Genomic DNA, 20,257 nt, shown 5'->3' with positions numbered 1-20,257 from the left:
CACTGAAGACTGTGGAGTGGACTAGCCAGCGGTTCGCTTGCAACTGGTATAAAAAAGATTTCCAGAGCTGTCTGGGGCTTGCAGTGCAGCCGCCCTGCTGCTTGGTTTCTGTAAAAAGTTAAGCAGCTCACCAGCTCCCTTAGAGGAGAGAGGGGGGTGTCCCTGGGATGTGAGTACAAGGCCCAGACACTGTGTGCCGATTCTGAGATGCGTTTGAATGACTGTGAGTGCAGGTCGTTTTGTTATCAGTAAGACACAATGCATGACGCAATAGTTCCAAAGTCCTCTGCAGGGCCCCCTAGTGCCAAACACGCCCTCTGATCCGGCAGGCGGGGCTCCTGCCCTGCTGTTCCCTCTCGGACCCTGTGAGTGGCCAGGGACACAGAGGCCACAGTCACTGCCTCCGTTGCTGCTCTGTGATCCGAGTGCTACAGACCTACAGGTGAGGCAGAAGCCGGGTCAAGGTGAGTGAGGTGCCATGGATTAAAAGCAGCTAAGCCACCGCGGCTCCTGCTGCCTGCAGGGCCCTGTCTCCTTCCCACGCTGCTGTCTGCCCGCGAATACATTCACTTTGTTGCTGGGGTCTGACTAGTGCAAAATAGGAGGCTGCAGACCCCGGCTGAGGCACAGTGCAGAAGGAACAGGATAGTTTGGGTCAGGAAAGAGGTGCATTAGTGAAAATACCGCAAGAGAAAGGGAAGGTTATTTTGCACGGCTGCATATTTGAACGGGATAGTTTTTTTGTAAATAAAGCAAAATGCTTTCAAAGGTGTCCATCTTTAATATGTGCGCATCTGCAGTGGTCATCTTTTCATGAATTTTGTAGCATATTACTCAATTACCTTTCAAGTTAGCCACCGTTGATGGATCTGCCTTCACGGCAGCTATATAAGATGTCAGCAAGCATTGGCAAAACCAATAGGTTTCAGGGCCGAGATCTGATGGATTTGCTATTATTTTTTTTTTGTCTGTTGACGTTTAATCCTTAAAATCTGTTAGGATGTGTCTGCAGAGGTATGTTTTGATGCCTGTGGTGGAATAACAGGTAGTCACTGAGCTCTCTGTGAAATGCTCTGGCTGAGCTGTGTAGGCCCCAGTACAAGACTAAGAGGGAGTTATATGGCAAGACTAAGGTGCATTGGCAGAGCTGTGAATGACTCCCAGTAATTGAGCAGCAGAGGATTCTGCGTTGGGGCTCGGGTGCGTTGGATGTGTTGTGTGTGGCTTAGGGTACTCTGGGTCATATTGACAATGAAATGTCGGAGCGCGGAGTTGCGGCAACTTGCAGGGGCACGCACCGACATTTCCAAAACGCAGGGATGCGCTGTATTTACAACAATATGGCACTAGCTCTGGTGCTAAAATGAGCAGCCTAGCGCCAACACAGACATCCTTGCACCATAGCACAAGGGTGCCTGCGTTGCAAGGAATGATTGTTTATGTGCAGGAAGGGGTCCCTTCCTCCACATTAACAATCAATAATGGTGATTTGCTACTTCAATGCGTGCTGCATTCTGCAGCACACATAGAACTAGCAAATGTTCATTATCTAATGATTGTTTATGATCAAGGAGGGACACCTTCCTCCACATAAACAATCATTAATGGCATTTTTCTCTTTCTATGTGTGCTGCAGAATACAGCACACATAGAAAAAGCAAAAACGTGGAAAAAGAAAAGTATTTCTCCTTGTTTGCCATTCTAACGCCTGCTCTTGCATGGCATTAGCTTTTGGTGCTGCCTCAGATTTATAGATCCTTGTAAATCTGGGGTAGCGTCAACAAGCAATGGATGTTGCCGTGGATTGCCCACAGCAACACCCATCGCATGCCCCTTTCATGCTAAGTGATGCGTGTAAAGGGGTCGCATTTACAAGGTGGTGTTAAGCCACAAAGAGTGGCTTAGCGCCGCTTTGTAAATGTGGAGAAGAGCATAACGCCACCAGAGCATTGCTGAAAGTGGCGTTCTGATGGCGCTATCCGCTTGTAAATATACCCCTCTCAGTTGGAGCTGTGGTGATGGAGACATATGTGCATAAGCAGAGGTGTGTGGGGTTTCTAGCAATGTCGTTGTGGCACTAAAAGTCTGGAGGGAGCTGCACGGTGCCTCTCAGTTAACTCTGTGTGGGCTCCGGCATTGGAATAGCAAAGAGCGATCAGGAGGGATGTTTATATATTTTTTTTTGCATATTTATATAGCGCGATCTTGACCCGAAGGTATTGGAGCGCTTTACATGAGCACCGTATTTACATTACACATTCAGGCACGGGGAGATTAAGTGATTTGCCCAGAATCACAGGATGTGGACGCGACCCCGAGGCTCGAACCCTGGTTTCCAGCACCTAAGTCGGCAGTTTAATACGACGGACCACACCCTCTCCCCAGATGAGGTCTTGTGGCGAAGCGATCGACTTGGGAACCAGGGGTATTAGTGCCAGTGCTCGCCGCAGCTACTGACTAAAGGTCCTGTGATTCTGGGCAAATCACACAGTGTGTTACAAAATGTAATTATGCGAAATGCAGTCATGAATTGTAATGTATTGTGCATTTCGAAGACATAAATTCCCCACTTGATATACAGAAAGTTATTATACTGCCTCCCAGCACTCCCCCTAATGTAGAGAGCTCTGTTGCTCCCTAGCTAGGAAGGGATCCGGCTGCATTAGCTCAGTGTTTGAGTGAAAGTTTGTTTCAATTAATGCCAATGAGATGCGCTGGTGAAGTTATGTGTATTTTCCGCACAGGGACAAGCCTTTGAGGTAACACAATGTAGCCAGAGAACAAGGCTGCAGAAGTAAAGCACACACCATTCATTGTCAGTGGATAGAGGCACACAGGTCATGCACCCTGTGAAAGAATGTTTGGCACTATGAATAGGTCTGGGGTTGCCCCCCAGCCTTTTGGCTGTGCCAATGCTTGTTTTATGTTGTCATGGTGTCTGTAAAACTTGGGGGAGTTGCTGCGGCCTCACCAAAAAAAATCACGTAAAAGCAAAAATATATATGGTCTTTAAAATCACATAGGTTCTCCTTGTGAAAGAGCAGAATGCCGTCCCTCACAGCAAAGTGAGGGACATGCTGTAGTGAGTGAAAGAAAAATGTGAATTACACTTCAGACCAATGGATAAAGGGTAACTGAAAGCCCCTATAAGTACATATATTATATGTATAATTTTTTTAAAATCAAAAGGCCTTGGCCAACGCCAGAACTAAGAAGGAGCATATGAAGAAGGTAAGAGAACACTCTGTGGTTAAAGAAACACACAGAAATATCAGTGTTGGGGTTGCATTCCTTAGTTTGTATGCTTAAAAAAAGAAACAGTGAGCAGGCCCTTACAGGTATTGCACATGGTTTGGGGAGAAGAGGATCTTTCATTGCTGTGAAGGGAAGGGAGTTGTCAACTTTCATCAGCCATACCTACCTGCTTGGTGGCACGATGTTCCATTTTCCAGGGTTCCTTTTGGTGCCCATTCGGTCCCTGGCCTCAACCAACCTGAGTAGTCACAGTGGGCATTGTGCCTTCTCCTCGCCTGTGTCTGTCCATCAGCTGAGTTCTTCGAGGCCTTTGCAATGTAAGGGGAAATAGTGAGTGCTTGCAAGTAATGCCACTGTTCCTGGAACCACAAAAACCAGATTCTGGAAGCTCACTGAACTCTTAAGAACCTCGGGGCAGATTTACAAGCCCCTTGCGAGACATTTACGCCGCCGTTGCGTCACTTCTGTGATGCAGCGGCGGCGTAAACCATGCCCATGTTGCGCCTTATTTACAACGTGACGCATCTAGGGAGATGCGTCACGTTGTAAAGCCCTGTGCTACATTAAACCTGCGTCAGGTTTAATGTATGCAGGGTGGGCGTTCCATCGGAAAAAGCCTCGGAAAAGTGACGCAGTGAAATCTACAAGATTTCACTGAGTCACTTTTCCGACGCTCCTGCGTCAAAACCCTGCGCCTGCTTGAAGCAGGCGTAAGGCATGACGCAGCATGTTCGGTATGGGCAGCCCCAGAGCATTGCTGGAGTTGCGTCGTGCTTGCGACACGACTCCAGCAATGCGCCGCCCTTATGCCATCAGATGCGTCACGCATCTGATTATCCTTGCGCCACGATGCGCTGCATTGTAAATGCGGCGCAGCTGTGGTGGCGCAAGGGTAAACTTGCGTGACGCATCTTTCCTGGCGCATCCCTGCTGATTTGCAAGGATGCGCCAGGAAACATAAATCTGCCCCCTCATATTTTAGCTTTGACTGTCAATGAAATATGTTCAGACACTGATATCTCTTTGACTTTTGTCAAAGAGATAATAGTTTATTTATATTGAGTAAAAATGTTATATTAACATGATGTTCTGAATTGCACAGAGCGAGGTCCTCTGAGCCCCCTCTATCTTGTTTTATGTTATGGAACTCTATGTGCATATAAACACAGGAATGCAGTCTTGGCAAAGAGTTCAAGCAGCCTGGTGTTCACTTTGCAGATTGTACGAAAGAACACTTGAGCAAACATTGGAAGGCCATTTCTTTTTACCCTTTGACGTAGTATTGTTTTTGTCTACTAACAGTAATGGTTTATGTAGAATTCAGTTTCAAAACAGGCTATGAGGGGAAGGAAAGGAGGGGAAGGTGACTTGGTGGATGTTTAGTGGACTTGGAGAGGATGTGGTCTAAGCTAGAGCGTTCTACCTCGAAGGGGAACAGGGTTTTAGTCTCGGCAGGGACGCTCAACATCCTGTGATTCTGGGCAAATCACTTCATCTCCCCTTGCCTACCAAAAATGAATGCGTCCGTCTGTAACGCAACTGGTGCTGGTGTAAAGCGCTCCGTTACCTTTGAGTCGAATTCACGCTAGACAGAACTCCAAAAAACGAAAAAAAGGATATTTCATATAAATCATCTTTAACTACCGGTATTTTCTCGCTGCAACAGTGAAAGTCAAAACACTGCTAGGAGAATTATCACCATTCTGTCTGGTGTAGCCCGACAATTGCTTCTTAATTCTCTTCTGCTGCTGTGCCCCTTCTCTCCTCTTTCCAAGTGTAAACTTCTATGGATAGACCGTGACGTCTGACTCTTTTCATTAGGTGAAATGAGAGGTAGAAGGAGGTGGAAAATACATAGAAAATATACAACAAAATTGTGAACAGGGTGAAGTAGAGAGAAAAGGAAGAGGTAGAAATGATGTAGAGACACAGGTGATTTAGGAAGAATCATAAGGTAAAGAGAGAACGGTGAGATACTCGAAAGAAAATCTAAGGAGTGGTAGAAAGATAAAGAGGTAGAGAAAGAGATAGAGACACACAGGGGTTTTTAGAGAGATTCAGTGAGAGCTGGGCATTGAGAGAGGGAAATGCACAGAGTGAGGGGGTGAGTAAAATCAAAGGACAAGGTACAGAGAGAGAGTGGTAAATTAGAAACGTGTGTGGGTTAGAGATAGGTGGACTGGTAAAGAATTGAAGTAGTGAGAGAAGTGTCAAGAGATGCAAGGTAGAAAGAGAATGATGCAGTAGAGTGAGGGATAAACTTAGAAGAGGTATTAAAGATAAAGCAGATAAAGAGAGAAGGAGCGAATGCTGGAGGTAAGGGCCAGGGCTGGACTGGGGAACCAAGAGCCGCCCTGACAAAGATATTCAAAGCAGCCTGGCTCCCTTTGTCTCCTCACACAAGCTCCGTCTCTTCTCACTCCGATCTCTTCCCATCTATTCTGATCATTTTCTCTCCCCTCCCTCCCTCTTGGTTCCTCTCTTGAACCCTCTGAAGCTGGCTTAGAATACCCTCGGGGAGCTGAGGAAAGTGACAGAGACACCAGGGGCAGCCCTTGTTTTTTTAGATCCGGCGTTCAAGGGTCCAGCCCCCCGGGGAAATGTACGGTGGAATAAAAAGCCAGTCTGGCCCTGGGCAGGGCAAAGGATAGAAAGAGAGATGTAGAGAAAAAAGAGGTGAAGTAGAGAGGAAGGGAAAGAGTGATGGTATTGATTCAAATGTAAAGATAAAATGAGGGTAAGACAGAGAGGTAGAAAGAAATTGGATAGAGCGATGTATAAAGGGAGATGAGGTAGGCGGGGTGTGTTGAAATAGAGTTGCAGAGATGGAGAAGAGAAAGAGAGTGAAAGGGCGAAAGGATAGAGATAAAAAGGGAGAATATGAGATATAGCTAGAGAGGAGTACGATAGTGATAGATGTTATGGAGAAAGAATTGGGGGTAAAATGAGAAATTATGTAGTGTGTGAGAAGGGTCAAGTAGAGAGAAGGTATGTAGTAATAGATATATGGGCTAGAGCGAGAGGAAAGGAAGTGTTAGGTTAAGAGAGGATGTACAGAATTAGAGAGAGGTTAATTCATGAGAGAAGGCAAGAGAGTAATAGAGATAAGGTGCAGAGAAATTCGGTTGAGAGACAAATGAAGAAGCCAGAGGAGAGAAGCAGAGAACGGATATGGATACTAAGCAGAGAGACGCAGAGGGATGTAGAGAGTTGGGCTACATTGTTAGGGATGTAGAATTAGCACAGTGCTAGCGAGAGGTGAGTTTGTGTGAAGAGTGAAGGTAGAGAGAGCTGTATTGAGAGTTAAAAGGTGGATATAGCTGAGATGGAGAGACATGAGACAGCGACAGAGCAAGGTAGGTACATAGTGAAGTAGAGACAGAGAGGAAGATGCAAAGAGGAGAGTGAGATAGATGTGTTATGGGGGAGTGAATAGAAAGCCACGAGGCAGCATTTTTCTTTTTAATTAACACCAACTGAAAAGATAATGCCAAGTGTAAGGCTGGAAAGGCCCCTCAGTCTACAAAGGCACACTATGGGGTATATGTATATTACAAGGAAATGTCGCAGTGCGGAGCTGCAAGAATTTTTTTTCAGCGCTTCTCTGTATCATTTTAAAAATGCAGGGATGCGCTACAAAAAAATGCTTAGCACCAACACAGACACCTTTGATGATTTCCTGCAAAACAGACACCCTTGCACCATAGTGCAAGGTTGTCTGTGTTGCAGATAATGATTGTTAATGTGCAGGAAGGGACAACTTCCTGCACATAAACAATCTCTAAAGATGTTTTGCTCTTTCTATGTGTGCTGTAGAATGCAGCACACATAGAAAGAGCATAAATGAGGAGAAATATAAGTATTTCTCCTCGTTGCGCCAATCTGACACCTGCTTTTTAATGGTGTGAGTTTTTGACACTGTCTCAGATCCTTGTAAATCTCAGTCAGCTCAAATAAGCAAAGGGTGTTGAAGTGGAACCCATTGCATGCATCTTTCACACAGATATCTGCGTGAAAGGGTACCGTATTTACAAAGCGGCGTTAAGCCATTCAAAGTGGCTTAACGCCGCTTTGTAAATATGGAGCAGTGCATTACTCCACCGGAATATTGGTAAAAGTGAGGCACTGATGGTGCACTGCCCTTCTAAATATGCCATAAACTTTTCTGAAGCAGTTATTCCCAGTTGTCAGATTGAGAAAGAATCTGTTTTTTAAGTCCACCATTATTGCTACTCAGTTTCTGACTGTCCGAACCACTTTACCAAGGTGCTCCCTTAGAAAGTGGGGGCCCTTTGCCCATGTGGAAAGTGGGGTCCTGGGAAAGTGCCCACTTTGCCCATGTGGATAGTGAGGCTCTGGTGAAGTGGTTACTTTGCCCATGCCTTGAAACGCCTTTGAGATGAACTGCAGGTGACTGACCCAGACAAGGGGAAGAATGACCTTTGGGAGAACATGTAAGACCAATAAGAGCACAACTTATTGGAGGGGAAGCTGCATGAGGCAGCAAGGTAGGAGGATAGCCTGAGGGAGCTTTGGAGATTCCACACTTCATTAAGAAGCGCAACCACTGTCTCTTGTATCTGGCTGCAGAAAGATGCGGTGATATATTATGTTTCAGTTGCCCCATTGAGAATAGTCACAGCAGATGCAATTTGCACCCTGTGAGCTTTCATCTACAACAGTTCACCTACATGTTTCTCAAACATTAGCTGGTAGTGTATTTATTTTTGACAATTGCACCTTGATGGATGATCTACACAGGTTCAACAGTGTTGACTTACATACAGATGACAGCCTGTGAGTTGTAACTTTGGTTGTTTTTTACACATGATATCCAAAAAGATTGTTAACCTTTTGCTTATGATATGTCTTGTAATGGCTATCCCCCTGACACAGGACCCTAGAGTATTAGGGATAACATTGGGATATAATGATGTGGCATTGGGGATATAATCATGTGGTTATAAAAATTCATGCATACATATTTAAAGTATTAACATTCAACGTGTACATATGAATACATTACTTGGCTAAATTTATATATACATAAACAACACATAAGCAGTGTAGGCCATCTGGGATTGCACTAGTTTATATTTCTTTTTTTATGAATCAAGAACTGTTGCTCTCAACTTTAGGTGACATTGATGCTTAGGAATCACACTCTGTCAAAACTTTTCTACAGAAACTTATAAAAAGGAGTGCTAATAATCACAATTTGTTTGTCTCCGTTTGAGTAACGAAAGCTCAAAGAGAAAAAAAAATGTTATCCAAAAATCGCAGATAACAACCATTCATTCAAATTCAGTCAATTAGGAGTCATGTATTTATCTTCAAATCCAATTGTATTCAAATCCAATTTTATTGATTTCTTTGTCATAAGTCAATCAGCCCAGCCATCGTGTTTTGTCCAATAGGACTTCACCAGCGTTGGTATATGCATGCGCCTGGTATCCCAACACAGTATGCTATTCCTCCCATGGCCATTTTAGTCTCCCCCAAGGGGATCTTTTAGGAATATGCCAAGATGTCTTTAGGGGCTTGTTGTCTACTTAGGGCATTTTGGGTATCCATGTTTGCAGAAATGCCAACTGCCCTAGTGGGGCCCTCTTCACATCAGGGGAATTGGCATTTCTGCAAACTGTTCTATTGGATGTGCACTGGGTCCCTGCTAACCAGGCCCCAGTGCCAGTGCGTTGTCCCTAAAACTGTAACATGTTCAATTGTAATTAATTAGCAAGGACTTTAGCACCCTTGTAAGTCCCTTGTTAATGGTACCTATGGTACCTAGGGCATGGGTACTAAAGAGGGTGCCTGTGGGCTGCAGCATGTATTATGCCACCCTTCAATTATATTTGCTTTTATTAGAGGAAAGTTAATTCCCCAGAGAACACCGTTGAAGTGCCATAGAGAAGGAAGCCTTTGCTTTAGTCTGATCACTGAAGAAGCTGAGACCATACCTGTTTGGTGCTCACTTCCTGATTCAAACTGACCACAGGCCACTCAGATGGTTAATGCAAATGAAAGGTGAACCCCCAAGCTGTTAATGTGGGTCTTTTCCCTACAGGCAATGGACTTTACAGTGGAACACAGTCCTAGGACTTAACATGTTAATGCACCTGGCCTTTCTAGGTTCTTCCACTGAGGCAAAATGGCGGTGTCATCTTAGAGTTGTAGGTTAGAAGGTTATTAAGTTTAATATGTGCAAATATGGTACACATGCACTCTTATTTAAAAGAAAAATAACCTTAAGTGATAGTTTAGCAGTGTTACAGGTGTCTGCCAAATGCAAAGTGAAAAATAAGCAAACAATGAATTAACAGAATTGTAGGAAAGTGCCTCCTTTTGAATGGTCTACCCCACTTTTTGCCCACTGGTGCTGATGTTCTTGATTGGATGTGAACTGGGTCTCTACTAACCAGGCCCCCAGTGCCAGTGCCCTTTCCCTAAAACTGCAACATTTTGAATTGTAATCCAATTGACAAGGACGTTAGCACCCTTGTAAGTCCCTGGTAAATGGTACCTATGGTACCCTGGGAATGGGTACTAAAGAGAGGGTATATGCGCTTCAGCATGTATTATATCACTCAAAACGAACCACACAAAAACTGCATGCAGACTGCCATTGCGGTATGCGTGAATTGGCGCAAGCCATTCTGAAAACACAACAATGCACACTCTCTGTGTGCAATGCCCAAACACTCTGCATGTCTTATATGTAAGTCACTCCTACATTAGGTCTTAGAGCCCTGAGGCAGAGTGCATTATGTTACTTGTGAGGGCCCCTCTGCATGAGCAGATATGCCCCTGTGGGGGCAGATTTACAAGCCCCTTGCGCCACTTTTGCGTCATTTTTAACATGGGAAAAATGACGCAAAAGTGGCGCAAGGGGCTTGTAAATCTGCCCTGTGATGTCTAGTTCCATTACTAAGACACTGTAATTGATCAGGAAGCCATGTTAGAGGTATGTACTGGGCACTGGTCATTACGAATTACCCAGCTACATAATGGGTGTAATGAAAATAATGGTGTTTAGTATCAAACACCTCACCTCAATAAATCTATACTGGTAGCAGTATCAGATTTATTGTGATATGCACTCAGAGGGCATCTTAGAGGTACCCGCTGTAAATCTACTACTCCTGTAGTGTGTGGGCTGACTAGTAACATGCAGCCTGCCACCACAGACTAGTTTCTGACCACATATAGGTGCGAGCCCACGCTCTCAGAGGCAAGAAACAATGCTAGCTCCAGCGGAAGGTGTTCACACCACCTCCAGCAGGATAGCTAGTGATTTAGCATATCAAGGCCAGATGATTCAAAGCCTCTGCTGCCTTTGATATGCAACCCCACCTTCCCTCAGACCTGGGGAACGCCACCCCTTGCCCTGGTGTCCATTTGGCACCAGAGCAGGTGTGAAATTTGCTAGCCAGAAGTCATGTCACACTTGAAGACAGGGCATACCCATCATTTGGGCCACCAGAAGTGGAGAGTAAAAGAAGGGCTTCACACTTTTGGTTTTGGTGAAACTAGGAACTCTGGGTCAGGATTATGTCCATTTCAGGACATTGTCATATAGGAGGTGCAGACACCCAAGATGTAGGTAGCCCATTGGCTACTACCCTACACTCCCCTAAATTCCTCAAAAGTCAGTATTTAGGGGTCCCCTCGATGCCAGACAAACAGATTTGTCTACCTGGGAGAAGACTAAGACCATAGAAGAGCAGAGAATGCAGGAACAGAGGACCTGCTCTAGATTTGGCACCAAAGCCTGCCTGGCTGCTGGTACCTCAACAATTGCAAAGACCTGACTCGTCCAAAGTGCTGTGCATCCTCTCCAACACTTGAAGGACTGTCCAGCACTGTGCCAACTATCTAGCATCTGCCTTGGGGTGGAAGAGCCATCCCGCTGCATCTACACCAACTGCATCTGCCCGGTACACAGCAGGAGGTCTTTGTGACTCTAGAAGGTGTGCCCCATTTCTCCACCGAGTTTTGAGATGCTAGACCCTCCAGGAGCCTCACTCCTCCAGTACTCTGGATACCAGAGTACCTGCATCAACCAGGACTTGTTGGTGTCCAGTCGGACACCACCACCAAGTAAGACTGACCTGACATTGATGGACTTCAAGGCCAGTGAGGCCCACAACAATAGTGGCCCAGGTGTCCTGTTTACCCCTACTCTGCAAAACCAAAGACAACTATGAAAGTTTAAAATGCAAATGGCCAGCCAGCCCTCTGCACCGAAAGCGCCATAGCCCGAGTTCATGGAAACTGACTGCATCTCATTGCTCCAGACTACCTCATGAGCAGCGCCCCCCTTTGCGTTCTGCTAGACTTGTCCTCTAGTCTCCACTTGCAGCCTTTTTGTTACAGGTACCGTTGACTTCAACAGTTTAGAGCTCAAGGCTACCAACCCGTCCAACATCTCTGCACCCGTACAGACTAGGGCACGTAAACTCAAACTGCTGGTGTTTCTTTGGCCTTTGGTACTCCAGCACCTTATGTCAAAAAGGGTATCCCTGTACACCGACTGTAAGTACTGTTTTACTATATATGTTTTTCCTCCCTTAGGATAATATTACCATGTTCGGGGCTCATACCTCAAAAACCGCTATTTGACTATTTTACTGATTTCTGGTAAAATTCCCAACTCTCACAGTACTTACCTGATTCTGATGATCTTGATGCCTAAAATTATATAAAATCTGTGTTATTTTTCTAAATTGATCTCGAAATTCTTCTTGAGTGTGTGCAACGAATGCTTAAGACTCCCATCTGGTAAGCCTATATAGCAGACATCCATGAAAGCTTCAACACCCAGACAGCCCCAACAGACAGCAACCCAACAGACTCTCTGCACACCATCGACCACCACCCCCTACTAGCCTGGACCAGCGTGAGCATCGATGACACCATCAAGACCATGAGCACAATCCACTCCGGCTCCCCATCCGACCCATTCCCGCACCACATCTTCAACAAAGCCAGCAGCTCCATCGCACCCCACCTGCGCAACGTCATCGATCTCTCCCTCGAGACCGCGATCTTCCCAGAGAGCTGGAAACAGGCCGAGATCAACGCCCTACTCAAAAAGCCCTTGGCAGACCCTAGAGACCTCAAGAACTTCCGGCCCATCTCACTGCTCCCGTTCCTGGCCAAGGTCATCGAGAAGATCGTCAACAGACAGATAACCTCATACCTCGAAGAAAACAGAATCCTGGACCCTTCCCAGTCAGGGTTCCGCAGTAACCACAGCACCGAGACCACCCTCATCGCCGCCACCGACGACATCAGGACACTGCTGGACAACGGTGAGACCGCAGCTCTCATCCTCCTGGACCTCTCCGCTGCCTTCGACACCGTCTGCCACCGCACACTACGCGCTCGCCTCCACGCCATAGGGATCAGAGACAAAGCCCTGAAATGGACCACCTCCTTCCTCTCCGGCAGAACCCAGAGCGTCCGCCTCCCCCCATTCCGATCCGAAGTCCCCGAGATCATCTGCGGCGTACCCCAGTGTTCCTCCCTCAGCCCGACACTGTTCAACATTTACATGGCCCCGCTCGCACAAGTCGCCCGACAGCACAACCTCAACATAATCGCCTATGCCGACGACACTCAACTGATCCTCTCCCTCACCAAGGACCCGATCACCGCCAAAGCCAACCTCCATGAAGGAATGAAGGCCGTCGCCGACTGGATGAAGACCAGCCGACTGAAGGTGAACATGGACAAAATGGAGGTCCTCATCCTCGGCTCCAAACCCTGCAGCCTGGGACGACTCCTGGTGGCCGACGGCACTGGGGGCAGCCCTGACACCCACCGACCACGCACGCAACCTGGGAATCATCCTCGACTCAACGCTCTCCATGACCAAGCAAGTCAACGCCATCTCCTCCTCCTGCTTCAACACCCTCCTCATGCTCCACAAGATCTACAGGTGGATCCCGACAGATACAAGAAGAACAGTCACCCAGGCCCTCGTCAGCAGCAGACTCGACTACGGAAACGCCCTCTATGCAGGAGCCACGACCAAGCTCATCAAACGACTGCAACGCATCCAAAACGCCTCGGCACGACTGATCCTCGACATACCACGCCACGGCCACATCACCCCCCACCTAAGAAACCTGCACTGGCTGCCCGTCAACAAGAGTATATCCTTTAAGCTCCTCATCCACGCACACAAGGCACTCCACAAGACCGGCCCAGCCTACCTCAACAAACGACTTTCCTTCTACATCCCCAACCATCAGCTCCGCTCTGCCGACCTCGCACTCGCCACCGTCCCATGCATACGAAGAATAACCACCGGCAGGAGGTCCTTCTCCCACCTCGCCACCAAGACCTGGAACACCCTACAACTGACCCTACGACAGACCCAAGACCTGCTGACCTTCAGGAGGCTACTCAAGACCTGGCTGTTCGATCAGTATCGCCCAACCCCAGCGCCTTGAGACCCTCACAGGTATGTAGTGCGCTCCACAAATGTTTGATTGATTGATTGATAAGCCTAAGTTGCTCGCCACACTACCATAAATAGAGCACTTGGGATTATTGAAGTAAACCCCTGTAAACCAATAAGGGTCATCTAGACTTTTTGCAAGGTTTGCCCCTACATTGGCCCACTACATAAAAAAACAGCCTCCTAAAAGAACTTCAAGTGAAGAGACTGCATGTCATGCAATGGACATATAGGAGGACACCAGACACTCAGGAGTTATGATTGCCTGAAGGTTAGCCATTTTATGTGCACTCAGAAAAGTACACATTATTTTCTGCTAAAAGGGCCACTTAATGAGCCAATTTCACAAACCCTGAAAACTGATATCATTTTTTAAGTCCCAACAAGTTTCTTTTTTCCCTCTCACCAGGCGTCAGAATTTCCCTGATAGGTTAAAAATCTAATCTTTGAATTATTCAGTGTCTTCTGATTTCCCTCGTCATGACCCTGAGCTTGACTGGGCAGCGAAGGTTTGTGAGGTTGTCAGTGAGCATGTAAACTTTTAAATGCTGATAATGGTTTCCAAAAAACCCTAGAGAAAAATTGGAGATATTTGGATTCAAAGCCCTGCTTTTAGAGAGATTTTGTGTGCCTGTTTGGGAGCAACATTTGAGGAAAGAAAACACTTTAAAGGGACCTATTCACAAAGGTAAATTTACACATGTAGATTAATACATGTCTAAGTCTACTTCACTTAGGTGTAAGTCTAAACTTTTTCGCTACTTACCATTTCTGAGTATAGATTTACACCTGAGTGGAAAGTTACATGTCTCCAACCACATAGTTCAGAGGTTGGAGGCATCTAAGACTGAATTTATGAGTGTAAAGTTAGTCAAAGTAACCTTTCATACATAAGTGGTCATCTTCGCCAGCATTTCAGAGATCTCCCTATGGGAAAGTATAGAGAAAATAAATAATGTTTATTGGGCTTGATGTACAAACATTACATTCACAAAATGTGGTGGCAAACTGTGCACTGACTTTTTGCTAATTAAATATGATTTTGCAAACCAAGCTATGTTCAAGAAGGGAGCAGGTCCCAGGCCCATCTTTCAAATGCTAGTGGACTGCTCTGCTTCCTCCCCATTTCTCTGAATACTTCCTCCTGCTTTTGGCTAATTTTTTCCTGGTTTCTCCTTCCTTTCCTCCATTTTTTCTGAGTGCTTTCTTCTGCTTTTGCCTTGCTGTTTACTACTTTCAGCTTACTGTTACCCATTTTTTTCTGAGTGCTTCTCCTGCTTCTGCCTAATTTTTTACTGCTTTCTCCTTCCTTCCCCTCGTTTTTTCTGAGCGGTTCTCCTGCTTTTGTTTTTTTTTACTGCTTTCTGCTTCCTTTCCCTTGTTTTATTGAGTACTTTCTTCTGCTTTTGACTAATTTTCACTGCTTCTTCTTTTTTCTTCATTTGCTGCTCCCACCTGCCACCTGTTTCCTGTCTGCTGCCTAGCCCCACCCAGTGCATCCCAGTGCCCCTCCTTTCTCCCAGGATCTACCTAATGAAGACCGCGGCAGCGCCACCGGCTCGCCGAAGGCAAGCACTTCTGGTGCCCATTTGCGCCCGTTTGCGACCTGGACCGCGCCAGGAACCCTGGTTCTTCCACCCGGGGCAGTTACACCACCACAGATCTCTGAGTCCCAGACCCCAGGCCCATCGACAATAACAACTGCTGCTACACATCTCCATGCACAACCAGAGAACCGTTCTCCTGCCAGCACTGCCACTTCACCTGCAACACTGAAGCCCCCAACAATGCTGGAAACACTGCAAACACGACTGCACCGACCACGCTGACTGAGACCACCACAGCAGAACTCCAGTTCATTCTACTCAACGCACAATCACTCAGCAAACATGCCATGGAGATCTGGGACACTATCTCATCCCTCACTTGGACATTATCAGCCTCACAGAGACCTGGCTGAACCCCGCCTCCGCACCAGACATCGCTATCGCCACATACAAAGGGTGCAAGATAATACACCGGGACCAAATCAACAAACACAGAGGCGGAATTGCCATCCTCTACAAGGACACCATCCGCGGCACAACCTCTTCAGATGAACGAACCCCGATAATGGAGCATCTTAATTTCCAACTTCACACAGATGGAAAAAGCACCATCAGAGGGACCCTTGCATACAGACCACCGGGACCATGCCCCAGCTTTCTACAATGCCATCCCTGGCCTCATTGCCCAGATCGTCATTGTCTCTGAACACTACATCTTCCTAGGAGACGTTGACTTCCACCTCAATGACCCAGACAATACAAACATAACCAGCCTCCTGGAAACCATGACTATAACAACTTGTCACTGACCCCACCCACAATGCAGATCACATGCACAACCCCACTTTTACGTCCATCAACAGAGTCAAGTACAATCAAGTATCACAGCTCACCTGGACCAACCACTACAGTGTCCACTTCACCATCTCAAGAAATACCAACACTTGCACCTCGCCCCCAGCTCAACATGCAGAAACTAGAAAAAGTTATCAGAAGACCAGTGGAGCAATGCTCTCAACTCCCACCTCCCAGACACATCACCAGAACAGGCTGCTAAGAACTTCTCCCACTGGATTATGAAATTCGCTGATACAGTCACCGCCGCCAAGCCAGCCAAACCCAAAGCACCGGCCAGAAGTGTCAGCTGATTCTCCATCGAGCTGAAATCCTCCAAACGCAACTGCTGGAAACTAGAAAGGAAGTAGTGTACTAGCGAAAAGACAGAAGACCATACCAACTTCAAAACAGCCCTCAACCAGTACCACTGCTTCCTGAGAGAAACAAAGAACGCTTCAGCAGACCGCCTAGAAGCCAGTACAAACCACAGCAAGGAGCTCTTCACCATTGTAAAGGAGTTTGCCAACCCTGTTACACCGGGATTGACATCACCCCCTCCCAAGAACTGTGTGACACCCTGGCGGACTTCTTCCATGACAAGATCTCAGCCATCTACAGTAACTTCACCCCAACACCCCGCCGCCAACAGCATCAGCCTACTCACACCCACAAAAACAAACCACGAACACATGCTCACACATTGGGAGCCTCTCACAACTCAAGCCACAATCTCCATCATGAACTCCATACACTCTGGAGCACCCACGGACCCATGACCCCACCACATCCCCAACCTCTGTAGTAATTTAATTGGTGACGAGGTCAAGAAAGTCCTGAACACCTCCAGCACCACGGTTTCCTTCCCTGAGGACTGGAAACACGCTGAAGTGTGGCCTCTCCTGAAGATACCATCCACTCAATCAACAGATACAAAGAACTACTGGCCCATATTCCTGCTCCTCTATCCGGTGAAGGTTCTTGAAAAGGCAATCAACCAGCAACTTGCCAAACACTTGGAACACCACAACCGCCTAGACCGCCTCTCAATCCTGATTCTGAGCCAACCACAGCACTGAGACTGCTCTGATAGCAGCCACTGATGACATCAGGGCCCTCCTATACGGCAGCAAAACAGCAGCCCTCATCCTCCTGACCTGTCAGCTGCCTTCAACACAATCTCCCACCATATCTTGATCAGCAGACTTCACCAAATCGAAATCCAAAGAGATGTCCTGAAATGGGTTGCCTCATACCTCACCGGAAGTACCCAGAGATTCCGTCTCCCACAATTCACCTCGGAACCCAAGGAGACCATCTACAGAGTACCACAATGACCATCCCTCAGCCCCACTCTCTTTAACACGTACATGACCCCCTGGCCAACACCATCAGATCACACGGACTCAACATCATCTCATATGTCGATGACACCCAGCTCATCTTCTCGCTGTCACAAGACCCCTCCACCACCAGAACAAACTTCCACAGATGTATGATGAATATCGCCGACTGGCTGAAGGATAACTGTCTCAAGATCAACTCGGACAGGACGGAAGTCCTCATCTTTGGAAACAATATCTTGCCTTGGAATGACACTTGCTGGCCTGCTGAATTTGTCCCTTCCCTCGCCCCGACAGACCACGCCCTCAACCTTGGCATCACCTCCGACAGCAAGTTATCTATGCAGAAACAAGTATATGCAGTCCTATCCACCTGCTTCCACACCCTATGCATGCTCCACACGGTCTTCAGATGGCTCCCAATTGACACCAGAAGGACCATCACTCAAGCCCTCATCACCTGCAGGCTGGACTACGGTAGCACTCTTCATGTAGGAACCACTGCAGGCCTCCTGAAAAGACTACAGACAATACAAACTGTGGTGGAAAGGCTCATCCTTGACCTCCCCAGACAAACTCACATCACCCCGCACCTCAAGAAGCTACATTGGCTCCCGATCCAGAAGAGATGCCAGTTCAAGATAATGGCCCACACATACAAAGCCCTGCACAATAAAGGACCAGCATACATCAGCAAACGAATGACCTTTCACCAATCAACCAACCAGCCATCCTCCGGATCTGTTGATCCAATAGCGGAGTAAGCTCCTTCTCTAACCTGCCGGGCAAAGCTTGTAATGACCTTCCCCTGTACCTCAGGAAGCCACATCGCTCCCGGAATTCAGAAAAAGACTCAAGACATATTTGTTCGAATGAACGGAGGACCGCAAAGCAGCTAGGACCTCCAGCGCCTTGAGACCTTCACGGGCAATTTGCAGCGCATTATAAATCCTGATTGATTAATTGATCGAGAAGGTCAATTCACAAAACTGACTACAATCACTGGGCTCATCCCTGTGATTCCTGTCTATAATGGAGAGCATTGGGCAGATTTACAAGGCAGTGCCACAGCGCGGCAACGCAAGCCCTTTGGCTGCGCCACGCTGCGGCACTTCCAAGTACAGGAATGCAACATATTTACAATAATATGTTGCATTTCTGTGCTCTCCCCTGCGCTGGCGCACAAACTGCTGCCATGCGCCGGCGCAGGCCCCCTTGCACCATGGTGCAAGGATTCCTGCGTCACGGGGAGATTGTTTTTGTGCAGGAAGGGGCACCTTCCTGCACAAAAACAATCACTACAGGCATTTTCGTCTTTTAATGCGTGCTGTAGAATGCAGCAGGCATTGAAAGAGGAAAAAACTAGGAGAAAAGAAAACATTTCTCCTCGTTGCGGCTCGCTACGGGGTGGCGCAGCATTCAGACGCATTTCCAGATTTACAATTCCTCATAAATCTGCAGATGTGTCTTGTTCCATGGGTGTTGCCTGGGAACACCCACAGCAACACCCATGGAACGTCCCTTTCACGCAAAGTGCTGTGTGTAAAGGGGCCATATTTCCAAGGACAGGAATAGCCACGCAGGGTGGCTTTTCCTTTTCTTGTAAATATGGAGCAGTAACATGCGCCACCAGTACGTCAAAAAAGTGACGTACTGGTGGCACAGGGGGCTTGTAAATCTGCCCCCTTGTTTTTAAATTTAGCCAACGTTCCTTAATAGATCCCAGGCTGGTTTAAAAAGACAAAAAAAGGTTTTTGTTTTGGAAAACTCCAGTGACATAGGGCAGTGGTCCCGAGGCCTACTGCCCCTAAAGTGACCACACTGATTCTCAAAGGTGAAGGGATCCAAAAGTGATTCCTTCCTCTTTGTTAATCAGTTATCACCTCAACTTTGGACCCTGGAATAGATGAATGGTTTGTGACTGGAATTATGGTTGCAAACCATTGAGACATACCTCACTGACTGACAATTCAGAATGATTGTCCTTCACATGCATGTTCCAAATTGCATATTACTACGGAGTTCCAAATCAATTTTGCAATTCAGAAACGTAAAATGTATTAATGTATTTTTATTCACATCATTTTTTTTTAACAAAATAAAATATTACCACACTTTCATTTTATTACAAGTAATGTTTAGTAAATATAATTAAAAGTTAATCATTTTAGCATTATTTCCTATGGGATCAAAAAGCTTTGCATGTGCTTCAGGAAATCGCCCTATAAACCCTCACTGGGCTTAAGAAAAATTGGCATATGTCTTTTGTAGTTGCCCGATTGGAGAAGTGGGGTAGCAGCTGAGATAATGTCATATGTTGAAGCCTGCCAAAAGAGTGGCAGGCCTCCACAAAAGCCCTACATGTTATTTTAACTTTGTTATCATAAGTCTCCCGGGTACTGAAAGCATTACCCCAGGAACCTTTGTTACATTTTGAGCACTATCAGAGTTGGGACTTTAAACCCAGAGGCTTTAGATTACAGGGATCTTTGTTTGTGGCTCCTCTGGACTTGTTAGGCAACTTTGTTTAAGGGTAGAAAAAAAATCTTACAAAACGATCACCGTTTCTAAGAGTAGAAATGACATGGTAATAGAGGAAGTCAAAAAAGGTGCATAGCTTTAATACCACCCTGAAATGTTTCATGCTGCTGAAAGGTTTGTTACTGAAGGGTGATGTTCATTGGTCATCTCATTGTTTGTATCGTTACACTGGTGACAAAGGCAGGAGGTCTAATTTGTTTTTTATTAAATTCCAGTGTGAGGGTCTGCTGTACGGTGGCTCCATGACACCAGAAGCAAAAGACACTGGT

The 20,257-nt window shown here is 46.5% G+C and overlaps 1 protein-coding gene across 2 annotated transcripts in view; it reads left to right on the top strand.

The window, feature by feature from the left end:
• The first annotated feature begins 327 nt into the window (after nt 1-327).
• LOC146786069 (dehydrogenase/reductase SDR family member 4-like) overlaps nt 328-20,257 on the top strand; it is a 128,532-nt gene continuing 108,602 nt past the window's right edge. Inside the window, exon 1 of one of the 2 annotated variants that reach the window (XM_085633959.1) lies at nt 328-464. The gene's annotated coding sequence lies outside the window, so the exon portion shown is untranslated. The remainder of the gene's footprint in view (nt 465-20,257) is intronic. The other variant, XM_085633960.1, reaches the window with a different exon arrangement.

The sequence above is a fragment of the Triturus cristatus genome, chromosome 11 (genome assembly GCF_964204655.1).
Source record: "Triturus cristatus chromosome 11, aTriCri1.1, whole genome shotgun sequence".
Lineage (NCBI taxonomy): Eukaryota > Metazoa > Chordata > Amphibia > Caudata > Salamandridae > Triturus > Triturus cristatus.
Note: the sequence above shows the minus strand (reverse complement) of the source record. Positions and strands in the feature narration are given on the sequence as shown.